Raw genomic sequence first — 18093 nt, 5'->3', positions numbered from 1 at the left:
TCATGCAAATGAAAGTTCACAGTTGAGACCTTCTTTGTTGACTGAATTTAATTGAAATAAAATTTACCTACAGAGAAAATTGGAGCCCACAAAACTACATTATGATGAATTTTGACAAATGTATACACCTATGTAATTGAGAGAACATTTCCATCACTCCATATAATTTACTTTCCCCATTGTCAAACACAATCCTGACTTGTATCACCATATTTTTCTGATACCATACTTGGGTTTTGAATATGTAATTCATCCTTCTCAAATAAATGTTTGCATATGGCATGAATTAGAAGTAAGATATATTATTTTTCTCATTTGTTTCTCCAATTTTTCAGGAACCATACGTTAAACAAAGTCTACTTCTTCTCCACTGAACTGAGTTGATGCCTAAGCCAAAATTCTATCATGCAGGTGTACATTTATGTACTGCCTATTTTAGTGATCTATTCATCTATGTTTACACCAAAAGAATACTCTGTTTATTACATAGTTTTATAATAAGTATTGAAATCTGGCAAATCTGTTTTCTGTTGTTTTATATGTTATGATTATCTGTCTTATGTAGGTCCTTTTCACTGACACATACATTTTAAAATATGCTTGAAAATATCTACTGAAATACCTGTTAAAATGTAATTTGGTATTGCTTTGAAACTCTATATCAACTAAAAGAGAACTAACACTTAACAATGTGCAATTCCCCAGACCATATACTCTGTATTAAATCAAATCATGATGAATTCTTTTAATGCTTTCTTTTTACTTTTAGCATAAAGATTTCCCACATATTTCTGAAATGTGATCTAGGTAGTTCATGTCTTTGATATACTGTAAAGTGATGTTTTAATTTTCATTTTTCTCAAGAATATAGAAATAAAATTGTTTTCATTTACCTGTCTTTCATCCTGTAACCTTGTAAATTTACATATTTATGCTAGTATATTTCTTTGGGAATAGTCTAAGATTCCTCAGGATTTTTGTATGCAACGAAATGTGTAGCTATAAATGGCACTAAATTTCCTTTCTCATCTTTATGTCTTTATTTATTTCATGTACCATTAGTCTGCAGATGGGTAGTCAAAATGGGTAGTCAAACTCATCTTCTAAGTGAGCTCTTACTGCTGGTTTGTATGACCGTGCTTTTCACAGACATGCTCTGCCACACTAAGGAATCACCTACTATTTCCAGCCTGTGGAGAGCTTATCAAGGATGTGTCAAATGATTTTGTATGCATTGGTTCAGATATTTTTTCCTCATTTATACATTTAGACTGATTTACTTTTCAATGGAAAACCAGCCTCATATTCCTAGTAAGACCTGAAATTGGTTGTGTTGAAATCCTAAAAAATTATTAAGGATATCTGTTTCTATATTTAAGAGGAGTATATGCCATTTTTATGCTATCATCTAAGTTTGAGTTCATTATCATTTTCTCAGTCATATGAACAATATATATATTTATAGGTGTATTTTGTGTGCCTTTTGTGTTTTGTTTGTAGGACTGTCAATTTCCATGTGTTTATCAGTCTACTTATTCTAAGGTTGGAACTAGAACAGGTTCCTTTCTTAACAGATGGGTGGGGCTTCCGTAATCATACTGGCCTGCATGACAAAGCGAGCCAGCTATTAAGGCCTTCTCCTGACTTTCTGGGACTGAGTGGGAAAGATGATGGTGGCAGAGCCCTCACAGAGGAGGGAATCTGAGTCTTGTCACAGGTGGAACAGGAGTGGCAGCAGCCTGCAGTCCCCAGATGTCTCTGGATCAGCCTTCTCCTCACTGTCAGGACAGGAGCAACCGTCCTTCCTTCACCGCCCACTACATGCAGCAGTAGCAGCCCAAGTTAAAATGTGTCCTCTGATGGTCTGGAATGTTGTACAAAAGGGCCACAATGTCCCCAGGATTATCTTTTCAGGAAGAGAGGTGCATTTCAGGATGTAAAACCTGGTCTCAAACTGAGAAACCAATCATTTGGGTCCCATTTTCAAGAATATCAGTCTGAAAATATTTGGGAATATCAAGACAAAATATAAAACACTGATCTTTTGCAAATATAAGACTAAAATCTGATATACACTGATGTTTCAATGTTACCAAAATAAAAAAACCAACCTTCATTAAGGTTAAGTTATACATGTCACACAGTGTTATATAGTATGTCTACTAAATTCTAGTAGACATTCTGATGAATGATTTTAAAAAGTTTCATACCAGGATAGTTTTTTTTAATATATGCTTGTGTCTCATATGCCTAGATGTGTAACTGGGATTCTCTCAGACAATACTTCTTAAGGCATATAGTACCTACATATATGTGTGTATGTATGTGTGTGTGTTTGTGTGTGTGTGTGTTATATGTTTTACCACTAAGCTACATCCCCAGTCCTTTTTATTTTTTATTGCTAAGGCTAGCCTCAAACTTATAATCCTCTTGCCATATCCTCTCAAAACGCTAGGATTACAGGTGTGTGCCATTGCACCAAGCTTGGCATATAGGATTTCTTTACTTGCAACTACACCGATCTTTTTTGTTGTTGTTTTGGGACAATGCATTTAACCCAGGAGCAAATTACCACTAAGCCACATCCACAGCCCTTTTTATTCTTTGAGACAGGCTCTTGCTGAATTGCTTAGAGTCTTGCTAAGTTGCTGAGGCTGGCCTTAAACTTGCTATCCTCCGGCCTCAGCCTCTGGAGTTGGTGGGATGACAGGTGCAACTCCATAAATCTTTACAACTTCACTTTGCTAATGTAAATGTGCTTTAGTGCAACAATGCAATATGAACCAGGAGACAACAGGAGCTTTGGCACCTAGAAAACTAAGAGCCATTCACAGCTGAGGGCTGTGTGAGAGCACAGGGTGAATGCAGTCTGCATCCAGAGACCTTTTTCTGTCCAAACATCTCTTCACCTATGCTATGAAACTTTGACTTCAAAAGGTAAACTATGCCCTTTCTCTTAGACATCACTCAGCAGATAATTATTCCATAACTATTTTGCATTTATCTTTTTGGAATATTTACAGAAAGAGCAAATTATCTTCTCCCAGCTCCCTAACCCCTACATAAATACATCCTCTTGACCTTCATTTGAACTGAAAAAATGACAAGAGTTTCATGAATGTTCTGAAAGCACAGGGTCTTATTAATCATTTGGTATTTCATTTTGGTCTTGGCTGTCATTATTGCACCTGCTAGAATATTTTGCACACATATTAATAGATTTGACATTTTGAAGATAGTTGCTTTCAATAAAAAGTATAGGTATTTATTTTAAGTGGTGTAGCTGGATATTATCCAGCAGATTGGAGGAGCAGAATCTAGCTCAGATAGGAGGCAAAAGCATCTCAAACATATTCTTCTTCCCTCTAATGTCAGAGGCCCAGTAAACAGTCAGGTATGTTTTCAGTTGCTGCACTGATTAAATTGATTCTGTAATTCAGATTAATGTATGAAAATATGAAAATATTTATGACACAACAATTATTTTGAAAATAATATACTTAAATATTATATTAATTTTTCTGTAATACATGTTTATGATAATTGGTTTTAATTTATTGAATGCTAATAAACATTTTTTATTCCTTTTAGTTTTTCATTTTACTATATTTAATATGTACTGAATGCTCTGGAATTTAAAAAATAAGATAAAAAAAGATGTGAACTCTTTCACTCAAAAACTACTATTCCTATCCCTGCAAGTAGTTGAATTATTATAATTTATCTACAAAATAGATCACAATGCAACACTATTATTGTGCTTCCTTTTTTATCTAACATATATTTACCTAGATTTTAAAATTCTTTGCAATATAAATACAAATATATTTATCTCCTTTAAAAAACTGTGATAAAACATGTAACATAAAATTTAACATCTTAACTATTTTTATGTGTACTTTTTTATATTTTTAAGTATATTCACACTGGGCAACCAATTTGCAGAAATCTTTTCTCTTGTAAAACTCAAATTCTATACCTCTTAAATAATAACATCCCATTTCACCCTCACTCCAGCAATTGCAATTCTATGTTCTGTTTCTATGAATTTTGCTACTTTAAATGTTTCATATAAACAGAATCAAACACTTGTCATTTTGTGGCTTATTTAGTGAGCATATTATTTTGAATGCTGCGTTATGTGCGAAAATTTACGTACTTTTTAATGCTGAATGATAGTCCATTATGTTTGTGTGGACACATACATATTGCATTTTATTTATCCATTTATCTATCAAAATACACTTGGGCTGCTTTGCCTTTTGACTACTATAATCATTTTTTTTTACGCTGAAGAGAAGAGAAATAGATTATCATGTAAGGTGAACAAGGAAGCATATTGTTCATATGCCTTTCCTATAAAATCAGGGCACTGATTTTATAGGAAAGGCATATGTGCACTCCAGTGTCTGAAGTAACCCACGTCTTTGCATGTGTGAAACATCTAAGACAATATGTTTTCCTGAGGAAACTAGCTCTGCGAAGCCACGGATCATGTATGAGTCTGAGAAAATAAGGAGGCCAAACTGATTGATTTATATCATTTAAAATGAAAAATCATTTTAAACATTAAAAAACCCATGAAACCCTAAACTAATGAATTTGTATAAGAAAAATCAAACAGTTAATATGGCAAATGTGTTATTAAAAAACAGGAAAAGATGTATACATCTCAAAAAAATAAAAAAGACCAACACAAGAAATAGTCTTTAAAATTAAAAAAAAAAAAGCAAAGGAGGTAATCATTTCTTCCTAAATTAAGAAAGAGAAAGCGGTTGCCATTTTCAGTGTCATTGAGGCCAAGCAGAAGGGGCTTTGTCTCTGAACTATTTGCAGGAGGATAAACCTGTTCTGCAGTATATATTTGCTATTTAAGTTTAAAATGTGAACCTTTTTTGCCTGGGAATTCCCAACATAAGAAATATATTCCACAGCAGATAATTACAAACATTTGATACATACCAAAGTGTTCTTCACATTCCTAATGTACAACAGTGAAGAATTACAAGCATCAGTTGTTCACTGGTTCACTTACATTCTTACACATCCATAGGCTAGAATAAAATGTAAGCATTAAGATTATGATGAATGTCCATACTTGCATATGCAAATAGCCACAACCAAATGGAAAGTTTAAAGGGGGAAGCTAAAAAGAGAGGTTTACAAAGCAGCATCTCTAGTAAAATGTGACCTAATTATATAGAGAAGTATCTAGAATTATAGTAACATAATTTATTTCATTATAATTTGTACTACTTTGTTTGCATTTTCTACAAAACGTATGCTTTTTTTATAATAAACATTTTATTTAAAGAAATGCTTTCTGTCTATTTAATCATGTGAGTTCCTTGCATATTTTGGATATCACTTATTAGATGTGTGGCTTACACATGCATTCGCCCATTCTGTGGGCTGCCCCTTCACTTTTTCATTCCCTTCCTTTACTGTGAGGAACCACTCAGTGTGACGTCATCAAATTTGTCTCCTTTTGCTTTTGTTGTCTGTGCTTTTGGGTTATATTCAAAAGTTATGGGCCAGGCTATATGGTGACCAAACAGACTCCATTTTATCCTGAGACTCCACATTTCATAAAAAAATGCTTCTCGCATGGAAACACCCCACCTCTGTACACATCAACGGTTGCTTAGCATAGAATGTTTAGCAACACAAAATGGCAATTCTTAAAACAATGAAAAATTGTTCTTTGGTTCCCATTTTTGTTGGACAATGTACCCTATCAAAGAATGATTGTCTAGACATTACTAACCATTCTCTAACTTGTACTCAACTAGGATTATTTTGAACCACTTCCCCTTCTACTTATGATTTTACAACTTATGATGTTTATGGTCCTGAATCATAGCAACAGCCACTTATGACTAATGTACAGACACGCTTTACTTATGGTATAAAAGGTGTACTCAAACCCCTGGAGGGGGTCAAAGGGTGCAGACGTGCCCCTGGGCCTGCCAGCTGGTGAACTGAAGATGGTTCTGTCTTCTGCTTTAAGATCGACTCAGTGATTCATTGCAATCTTGCCATAACAAAAAAATATCATTGCCAAGACAAATATCATGGGCTTTGCTTCTGTGAATCTTGTAGAAGTATTACTATTTCAGGTCTCATGTTTAAGTCTTTAAACCATTTTGAATTTAATTTTTTTATATGGCGTGAGGAAAGTGTTAGAGTTTCATTCTTTTCCCTGTAGATGTCCAGTGTATCTAACATGTCTTATTGAAGAGATAGACTATCTCTATCAGTATTGGATTCTGGAGGCATCTTTATTGAAAATAAATGCATGAGTTTAGTTCTGATCTCTTTCCTGTGTCTTTTTTTATGCCAATACCATGCCATTTTGATTTATAATAGCTTTATAATAAGTTTTAAAATCAGGTATTAGGATGTCTACCACCTTATGCCTTTTCCTCAGGATTGTTTTGAGTATCCAGGGTCTTTTATGTTTTCATGCAAATTTCATGATATCTTTTTCTATTTCTGAGAAAAATGTCATTGGAATTTTGATAGGGATTGCATTGAATCTACTGATCTCTTAGGGTAATATGGACATTTTTACAATACTAATTCTTCCAATTCATGGACAGGAGATATCTTTTCATTTATTTGTGTTCTTTTCACTTTCTAAATTAATGTTTCATAGTTTTCCATATATAGGTCTTTAAAAACCCTTGGTTAAACTTGCACCTAAATCTTTAATTTTTTTATTTGTTGCTATTGTAAATGTGATTCTTAATTTCCTTTTCAGGTAACTCATGAGTGGGAAGACAGAAAACTACTGATTTTCTACAGTATATTGATTGTGTGTAATCCAACTTTACTGAGTTTATTAGCAGTTTTAATATTTTTTGTGGTGTTTTTCAGATTTTTTTATTAGATCAAATCAATAACAAAAGGATAACCAAATTTTAAAAATAGGCAAAGGACATGAAAAAATACTTCTCAAAAAATATATTTGAATTGTCAATAGATATGGAAAAATGTTCAACATCATTTATCATTAGAGAAATTCAAATTAAAATCACAAGTTATCATCTCACACCTGTCAGAATGGCTTTTCTCAAAAACATAAAAGATAACAAGTGTCGGTGAGAAAGAAGAGAAAGTGAATCTCTGTGCATTGTTGGTGGGAGTGGAATTTAGTACAGCCATTATGAAAAAGAGTAAGAAACCTCCTCAAAACACCAAAAATAAAATAAAATATAAATGTATATTTGTATACAATATTTATATAGAATAAAAATAAAAATTTATCATCCAATACAGTAATCCTACTGCTGGGTACATATCCAAAGAAACTGATATCAGCATGTCTGTTTCCACGTCCACTACACCATTATTCACAATAGCTCAAACAGGAAATCAGTCTAAGAATATGAAGAGATAAATGAGTGAAGAAAGTGCGGAATCTGTGCAATCCAAACAATTCAGCCTTAACAAGGGGTAGATGAATCCTGCCCAATAATAGCATAGATGAATCTGAAGAATATTATGCTAAGTGAAATAAGGCAAGCAGAGAATGGAAAATATCACACAAACTAACTTATATGTAGTAGCTGAAAAAGCTGACCTCATCGCAGCAGACAGAGTAATGATTTGTAACCAGAGGCTAGGAATGCGGGGAAGAGGGCAATGGTGAGTTGTTGATTAAGGATACACAATGTCAGATAAATATGACGGATAGGTTTTGAGATTTATTGCACAGAAGAATGATTATATATAATAATTCAACAATATAGTACTATATATTTCAAATTAATTAAAGAATAAATGTCAAATGTTTCACAATAAAAAATGATAGGTAACTGATGCAATGAATATATTAACAGCTAAATTTAACCATTGTGCATATACACCACATATACATGTATATATCATATTTATCCAATAACTATACACAATTATGATTTGTCAGCCAAAAATACTGAACATTAAAGACAAACAAATAAATAAACTGCAAAAATCATTATGAAGAGATTGAATAAACAATTAGATAAGTGTGATATTCTATTAAGTAGTACAGCATTAATAGGGACCATAAAAAATTCACCTAATAATACCTACTAGATGTTAGTTTTATTGTGATTACATTGATGGTAATAACAAATTCTAAATTTCTATGAAAAAATTATTTGAATTCTATCTGAAACTCACATATTTAACAAGTTAATAAGTGTTATGGTTTAAATTTATGGTGTCCCCAAAAAACTCAAGTGTGAGACAACACAAGAATGACAAGTGAATTAATAACATTTTGAAAGCTTTAAGCTCTTCAGTGCATTACTCTACCACATAGGTTCACTGGGCAGTTACTGAAGGTGGGCGACTTATAGCTGGAGGAAGTAATTAACTGGGGGTGTGCCTTTGGGGTTCATATTTTGTGCTTGGTGACCACAGTTGTCTCTCTGCTTCCTGAATGCCATGTCCTAAGTTCCTTCCCTCTGCCATGTCCTTCAGCCATGGTGTTCTGCCAGAGGTATAGAGTCTGAAGTCTATGGACTGAAACTTCTGAAACCATTAGCCCCCAAATAAAGCTTTCCTCCTCTATATGGTTCTTGTCAGTCTTTTGGTCTCAGTGACATAAAGCTGACTACAACAAGATAATATTGTTGAAAGGGGGGAATAAAAAATATGTACATATGTGTGTGTGTGTATGTGTGTGCATACATACACATACAGCTACATAGATCTATATCTATAGATTCTTAGATATATTTATTTATCTATTTTATCTATATAAAACATCAGAGGACATTATTTCCACTTTGTGGGTATTTTTGCAATTAATTTTACAGAAAACTTACTTATACATATTATTTGTTCTATCTTTTTTGAGAAAGATGCAAGAGCTACTAAGAATGAGATAGGACATCAAGTTGTGTTACATCTAAGGTTAGCATTTTTCTATCTCATGATTCACCCATGTATACTTAACAAAGTACAATATTAAAGGAGAATCACACCAAAATATATTCTACATGAGAAAAATTGATACTTAATTTTCCCACAGTACTATTGGAGATAATAAAAAGAATAAGCCCAAATCATCAAAAGTTTATCAATATTCTTAAAAAATGAAAAACTAAATGTAATAGACATGAATTTTCTAGCTACTAGCGACATATATTAAGTGAGCAGTAAGAATAATTTATCAGATATCATCATACTACAGTTGAAATGCCAATTAACATTATTCTTTAGTCACATTCTAACCTCTAAATAGATTATAGCAAATGATATAAAGAAACAGTATGATTTACCTAGCCTAGATCTTTGGAAATTCTCCATTTTTAGTTCATATGTCCAATAATTTCTTGTTTACTTAATACCTCTTAGTAACAACCTTATTTAATGTTTTATAAGTTGAGTATGAAAAAAACGTTTTCTCATTTACCACATAAACTGCTAGCACCATATTCCTAAGGTCAAGAAATAGCCTCTGAATAACTCACAGAAATTCAGCCCAATCAGATGCTAACATTTCACCTGGACCAGTCACACAATACAAGTGTTTTCTATCAACAAATGTGGCCAATGACTTTGGTAAGTTATAGAATTTAAACTCAAAGTGATGTGCTTGTCAGGTTTTTTTTTTTTTTCCTTTTATGGGGGTGGTACAGTAATTTATAGCCTTCTTAATTTAGAATGTGAAAGAAAGGTGGAATCAAACAGTTGGTAGTCCTGTGGAACTGGTTCAGTGAGTGTGATGGTGGCCTTTCTGCAGAGCAGGGGGTCTGCCAGTAGTCTACAGCCTATGCTGAAACTATAAAGCAGCCTTTCACTGAACCTCAGGGGTCGTTTTATAGGTGTTCTATAAACATTTTAAAGCTATTCCATAGCTGTTGCTTTTTTATAGCCACCCGTCTTATCCCTTCTGGAGAGGCGGACCCAGCAGGAGGTGAGGCAGGGGCCAGTTGTAGACATGAGAATGGATTGCTCTCTTCCCACTCCCCCTTCACCCACTGGTTAATGACCACCCAACTATTCCCAGCACACAAAGAGAAATCCACAGGAGCAGCTCTGAAAGGACCCTTAGAGCTTAGACATAAGCTCTCCCCTGCCCCTCTGAATGATGGCCCACTGTCCTTTTATAAATACAAGGAGCATTATATTTAATCCAGAAAACATGCAGCTGAATCTGATGGAGGAAGAAGCAAGGGAAGGGACAAAGACTTGGTAAAACACCCTCATCTATCACTGAATGGAGGGAAGTAAGGCATGGTGCTCATATAATGGTTAAAAAAAATGCAGTGCTTGAAGAACAACTTTGACATATGTTTAATCAATCTTCTCTTGGGAGGGAGATTAATATTTTAACTTGAAGGTTTTGCTAAATATCCGAGAATGCTTAATTCTTTTCTAGTCAAGCCAGATGCAATTGAAATTTCACTAAAAATGCACAAAAATGATGTGGTTAAAAATACACAGAGCAAGAAAAAATGCTGATTATTATGAAGACTACTTTAAAGCATCAACCTAAATCAACACTCATCTCTATGTTGCTGAGGAGGCCTGCAGTGCTATGTGGTTAAGTAAAAGACATTACTTAAGCCCTATGATAATAGGGGTGGACCTCATCCAGTCTGTCAAAGACTTTTAGATCAAAACAACAGTTTTCTCAGAGAAGAAATTCTCAAGAATGAAAAATAAAACCTGCCTGAGTTTTCAACCTTCAATCTTCTCTGCAGTTTTCTGGTTTACCAGGCCCCACATTTTCATAAGTTAATTCCTTAAAATGAATTTATATTTATTTACCATTTATCTTATTCTACTGGTTCTGTTTCTCTGAGGAAGCCTAACTGATGCAATTATTAAATTTTCTTTCCCCTCCTCTCCCCTCCCCGCTTCTCTCCTTCTGCTCTCCCCGCCTCCCGCTCCTCCCCTTCTCTCTTTCCAGAGATTGAATCAATGGCTTTCAACCATTGACCCACATACCAGCCCTTTTTTCAAATGTTATTTAGAGATGTGGTCTTGCTCAGTTGCGTAGGGGCTTGCTAAGTTGCTGAGGCTGGCTTTGAATTCACAATCCTCCTGCCTCAGCCTCCCAAGCGGCTGGGATTATAGGCATGTACCTCGGCTCCCAGCCAATTACTAAATTTTAAATTCATAAAAATATACATACGTTTATTTTAGAACATACATAATATTTATATAGAAACTTTTGCTGTCCTGAGGATTAAACCCGGGAACTCACGCATGCTAGCAAGTGCTCCTGATTCAATAAGCTATACTGCCAGCCCTGTATATAGAAAGTTCTGAGGAACACACACACACACACACATATAGTAATTAGAGCTCATCTGTGACTTCAGCAAGGATGCAGGCTATAAGATCAATACACAATATTCATTTCTATTTCCATATACTGGCAATGAGCAATTTGAAAATGAAAGTAAGAAAATAATTCTATCCCCCTTTTCTATTTCATGGGATGATTTCAGGAAGACTGGTGTTGATTCTTTTTTGAAGGTCTCACAGAACTCATTCAAAAAGCCCTCCAGTCCTAGACTTTTCTTTGTTGGAAAACTTTTATAGCCACTCCAGTTTCATTGTTTGAAACTGATTTGCTTTTCTATATCCTCGTGGTGCAATTGGGTAGGTCATACGTCTCTAGGAATTTGTCAGTATCTTCAAGATTATCTATCTTATTGCAGTACAAATTTTCAAAATAGTTTCTGATGATCCTTTGGATTTCAAATAGTGTCTTCGGTGATATTTCCTTTTTCATCTCAGATTTTAAAAATTTGAGTTTTTCTCCCTGCTTTCTTTAGGTTACTTTTGCTAAGAATTATCAATCTTGTTTATTCTTTTAAAAAATCAACCCTTATTTTGTGATACTTTTTTTAATCTCAATTTTTTTTATGTTCCCTCTGATTTTAATTAGTTCCTGTCTTCTACTGATTTGGGTATAGGTTAGTTCTTCTTTTTTAGGGCCTTGAGATGGAATGTTAGATTATTTGGTATCTTTCTATTCTATTATTTTGGTATCTTCTAATGGTATGAGCTTAATCCTGTGAACTTTCCTCTTAAAATTGTTTTCATACTGTCCAAGAGATTGTGGTATTTGTATCACTAGTCTCATTTCTTCTAAGAATTTTGTTCTTCTAAGAATTTGGTTTTTATTTTCCCAATTTCTTCTGCTACCCATTCATCATTCAAAATGTATTATTTAATTTCTAGCTATTAGACTAGTTTCTGTTTTTCATCTTAATGTTGATTTCTAATTTCATTTCATTATGATCTGATAGAATGTAATGTGTTACATGTAAATTTCTTATATTTTCTAAGATTCACTTTGTGACCTAAAATATGGTGTATTTTAGAAAATGTTCTATGTGCTGCTAAAAAAGAAAGACAATGTCATCATTAATGGAAGAAATATTCTACAGATTTTTGTTAGGTTCATATTGTTAATTGTAGTTTTTAGTTCAATCTTTGCCAGAAGAGCCAAAGCAATCCTTGAAAAAAGAAAAAAAAACTGAATCAGAAAACATCATAATAATAGACCCCAAATTATTCTACAGAGATACAGTAACAAAAACAGTATGCTACTGGCACCAATACAGGCATGGATAGAAGACACAGAGACAACCCCCCATAAATACAGTTATCTCATACTAGACAAAGGTGCCAAAAACACACATTAGAGAAAAAGATAGCCTTTTAAAAATGGTGCTGGGAAAACTGAAAATCCACTTTTAGTAGAACAAAATTCAAACCCTATCTCACCCACTCTGAGTCAACTCAAAGTGGATCAAAAACATAGGAATTAGATCAGAACCCCTGCCCATGCTAGAAGAAAATGTAGGCTCAACACTTCAACATTTCGGCTCAGGAACTGATTTCCTCAACAATACTCCTAAAGCACAAGAAATAAAATCACTAATCAAAAAATGGGATGGCATTAACTTAAAAATCTTCTTCATAGCACAAGAAATAACCAAGAGCATGAAGAGAGCACCTACAAACTGGGAGAGAATTTTTACCACCTGTAATAATACCCAGAATATTAAAAAAATTCAAAAATTTAATACATACCCAAAAAACCAAGTAACCCAATCAATAAATGAACAAAGGAAATGAAATACATTTATTCATAAATGTATAAATTTATATTTTTCATCTTAATGTTAATTTCAAATTTCATTCTATTATGAAATTATGGCCAACAAATATATGAAAAAAATGTTCAACCAATCTAGTAATTACAGAAATGAAAAAAAAACTACACTGAATTTTCCTCTCATTCCATCCAGAATAGCAATGATCAAGGATGTAAGTAACAAACTGTTGGTAAGGATTGAGAAAAGTATAGACTCATACATTGTTGACCTGCAAATTAGTAAAATCATCCTGGAAAGCAATATGGACACTCCTCAAAACACTCAGAATGGAACTACCATATGACCTAGCTATCCCACTCCTCAGTATATATCTAAAACTTTTAAAATCAGCATATTACAATGATGCAGCCACATCAATATTTATAGTAGCACAATTAATAATAGCCAACCCATGGAGCCAACCTAAGTCCCTTTAAATAAATAAATGGATAATGGATTAAAAAAACATGATACACACACACACACACACACACACACACACACACAAAGGAATATTATTCAGCCTTAGAGAAGAATGATTTTTATGGTATTTGCCATCAAATGGATAAAACTGGAGACTATTATACTAAGTGAAATAAGCTAGACTCCAAAGTCCAAAGTTGATATTTTTCTGCCACTAGAAAAATAATTCTAAATAATGGTGAGGACAGGATTTAAAAAAAAGAAAAAGGAAGATGAAACATCAGTGGAATAGACAAAGGGAATGAAGGGAAGGGGAGAAGGATGGGATAAGCGAAGACACTGGAATGAATCTGACCTAACTTTCCTAAGTACATATATGAATGTACCACAGGGAATCTCACCATCATGCACAACCATAGACACTGAAATAAATCAATAAATAGCTATAATTAAATTGTAGAAAGATCAGGAGAGCAGAGGACGGGGGAGTGAGGAGAAGACAGAAAGGGGAAGTCCTGGGGACTGAATTAGAAAAAAAATATCCAATTCTTTTATAATTGCATCAAAATGAATCCTATTGTCATGTACAACTAAAAGAGCCAATAAAAATAAATTAAAAATAAAAAGATTTTTCTTACAACATAAACATAGTAAATAATTAGGAATAAATGTAACAAGAGAGAGTGCAAAGCATAGGATGAAAACTACAAAACACTGTCAAATAAATGAAAGAAGACCTAAATAAATGCAAAGTTATCATATTGTCATTAACTGAAAATTTTGGTATTTTTAAAATGCCAATACTTCTCAAATTGGCATATCCAGTCAAAGCAATTCCAGAAGGCTCCTGTGCAGAATTTATAAGCTACTCTCAACATTTTTTAAATTTAAAATTTTATAAATTATTCATATAAAAATTGACAGAGCTCAGAATAACCACCAAAATCTTGAAAACAGAAAAGTTAGAGGATCCATACTTCCCAATTTCAATACAAACAATAAAGCTATGGCAATCAATACCATGGTACTGGTGAAAATTTAGACACACAGATCAACAGAAGTTCCAAAAATAACTCCCCACATTTAAATCAATTGATTTTTAATAAGGTTGACAAACAATTCAACGCTAAAAATATTTCTTTTCAAATGATGCTGGGACAATGAGATATCCATATGCAAAAAAGTGAAGGTAGACACCACTACGTATCAGATAAGAACTAAAAGGAAAGGGATCAAAGTTTACATTTAACAACTAAAATTATAAAAATCTTGCAAGAATACATACAGGTTAGACAATCACACTCTTTCTGGGTTAGGCAGTAGTTTCCTGGATATGACACAAAAACAAAAGCCACAACATGAATGTTCATGAAAGTTCATTGCAGCATTATTCATAATAACCAAATTGTAAGCAACCAAATGCCTGTACATTCAGAAGTGGGTAAACAAATGCAGAATATCCACTGGATGGAATACTATTTAACTAAAAGGCTGATAAAATGTTGATGCAGGCTAAACCAGGGATGAACCTTGGAAAAAATGCTGCTTTATAGAAGCCAGACACAGAAGGCCAGATATTGTAGGATTTCTTTAATGTAATGTCCTGAACAGATCAATCCAATCCATAGAGATAGAAAAGTTGAGGAGTACATTTACAGGGGTTGGATTGGAGAGGAAAGAGGCCAAAAGACCCCTAATGGACGAGCAGTTTCTATTTGGCCTGGTGAAGATATTCTGGAAATAGGCAGTGGTGATGGTTGTAGGTTTGTGAATATCAAAACTACTGAATTGTATATGTGAAATAATGAAATCTATAGTATGTGAATTATATTTGAAAATAAATATTTTTATACAGGATGACAGGGGGAAAAAGAATTTTGTAATTTTGAATGATAAAATCTGGGATTTATTGAATGGCTTTATAAATTATTTTAGATATATAACATGCCCCCAATTCTGTTTTAAGAATAATCATTTGAGGGCTCTCACTTGCGAAACTGGCTTTGATGTGATACCATATCCTGTCATCTCTTCTCTCCTGACCACCTCCTGTTATACCACCACAATTATTATGACCCACATGTGAGTTTCTGAGGGACACCTCATATCCAAACCATACCAAAAGCAAGCACACAGTGGAGTTTGAAAACTGTCCATGGAAGCTGGCTTGCCCTGGTAGGGAGAGTCACCTCAGAATCACTAAGATCACTAAGGCCACAAAACATCAGAAGAAAATGACATGCTTGACACACCCTCCTTATTTTCTTTACTTTGAAATCTACCCTCAAATGTTTTTACGCTAATGTTTGAACTGCCAAACTAAAATGCTACATATCCCTAGAAAAAGCATATGTAGGCAGGTCTCATAAAATAGGCAAGTTAAATGCATATTTTACAGGCAGTTCCTCCATAGAATACTCACCCCCTAGAAGTTGGACTAATCCTGAATTTCTAAAATCACAGCTGACAAAGCAAACTACAAATATCAATTCCCTTGTTGCTTTATTTATTTCATGTTTTAATTGTCTCATGACTCTGTGATATTTGAAAAAACCTTATAAATTAGAATATAAACTAAATTTAAATTAGCATCTCAAATAAATATGCAGGCAATAACAGGAAGTCTATTATTAAGCAATCACCAAGCAAAAGTAAGTCATGTCAGTGATATCAAATGCAAAATATTTAGGGAACCAAAACTTACCCCAGATTCCTAACTCTTCTCTTAGTTTCTTTAAATGGTTATTTTCCCTTTTTGTTAAAGAGTACTTTTTTAAAATATCTTTTTTTCTAGGTTCTTTACCAGATTACATCACTGCAGAAATCCCATTAAACTCTCTGGCCCACTTGTTCTATGTTTCACTTTAGTTAGAAAATCAACCCAGGAAACTGTGGTATAAAATATCACAGTGCAGTGAAAAGTAGAAAGCAAATTTGCTTATAAAAGGGAAGGCCAAAGGACACTTTAGAAGAATTAAATGACAACCAAAAAACTATCATTTGTATATATTAAAAACCCTTAGCCCCTACCAAATAAAATGCACACCCACAAACACAGACACAGCACTGCTAATAATATGCTTTCTTGTCGAGCTGCTATTCCAATTCTCCAAAACAAGATCTTTCTTTTTAATCATCCACTCGTGAAGTTTTAATTAGCTATATTTCTACAACATGAAAATCACACTGCTGAAAATCAGCCATAGTTTTGATTCAAAGATCTGCAAAGAATTACTTGGTAGCAATCAGAAAGAACTGCACAGTGTATGTCCAAAGCTTTTTCATGTGGCATGAACATAAGCACTCAGTGTGGAAATTCTCCTGGATCACACTGCTTGGGGAGATTCAGTAGGAGCAGCCAAAAGCTAGTTAAGGTATGCAATCTGCCGGCCTATATGTCATAAAATAGTAAAATATGTGTTCTTATAGATTAGGTTTATATAATGTAGAGTTTATTTTTAAGCTATGTCACAGAGAAACCAGTGCTATTAGGATCATAAAACCATCTGGTATACAGATACACTACTGAAATTCAGGATTTGCTTTGCAAAGGTGGAATTCCGGCACATTTAATATAGCTTTCCAATATTCTCAAACACAGTGCAATTATGTTTTGCATATAATTTTATTATTTAAAAATATTGCATGTATTTTTAAATAATAAAATTATAAATTTTATTATTTAAAAATATAATGAATAAAATGAATAAAAGTTGAATTTCTCATTTAAAAATATTTTGCTGTATCTTAAGCATCAATTAACATGGTTTTATAACCAATTTTTATGATCATGCATCAAATCAAACTTCTAAGAAGCACTGCAAGATGTGAACAGTTGAGTCATTACATAAAAAATTCAACTCTCTGTTATTAATAAATAACACAAAGCATAACCACCATAAATACTAATGACACTGTATTCGCTCAAAGAACTTCAACTTTCAAAATATATATGTTTTATACATCAGTTGGGCTTTTGGAGGATCTGTTGACTGATCTTAGATATGCTGAAGACTGCAAAATATTCAATGTAACCCCAAAACATACAGATTTCAATATTAGTTTAAAAAAGTATAATGTATCAATTAGTAAGACACATCCAATACTTAAAAAAAAAGACTTTACTGACCTTCGGTCTCCTCACAGAGCTATGCTTCCATGTGTGGCCTGCCTTTGGGGGAGGCATGAGAGTAGGGGACCACTCCTTTAAGGGATATAGGTGATGAACTCAATCTTCCCACAAAAGATTAAAATGACACAAGTCCACTCCCAAGTGTGTAGCATAAAAAAAGAAAGTAGTAACTTCAAATAAGTAAGCATTTTCAATGCTGAAAATAAGACTCACATGTATTTTGCAGAATTTCTTTTGGGGAGAAAAACTAGTATGTGAAGTTCCTAAAATTTAATGTGCACTTCTGTGTACATGAACCCAGCTTTGCGGTATGACATTTATAAAAATTATTTCATTTATTCCTAAAACAACCCTAAGTCCTAGGAACCACAAAGATCTCCTTCTTACAAATAAACAATAGAAAGTTAGAAGAGCAGGTGA

The sequence above is a fragment of the Callospermophilus lateralis genome, chromosome 8, assembly GCF_048772815.1.
Source record: "Callospermophilus lateralis isolate mCalLat2 chromosome 8, mCalLat2.hap1, whole genome shotgun sequence".
Taxonomy (NCBI): Eukaryota; Metazoa; Chordata; class Mammalia; order Rodentia; family Sciuridae; genus Callospermophilus; species Callospermophilus lateralis.
The sequence above is the reverse complement of the archived record's forward strand: the minus strand, read 5'-3'. Positions refer to the sequence as shown.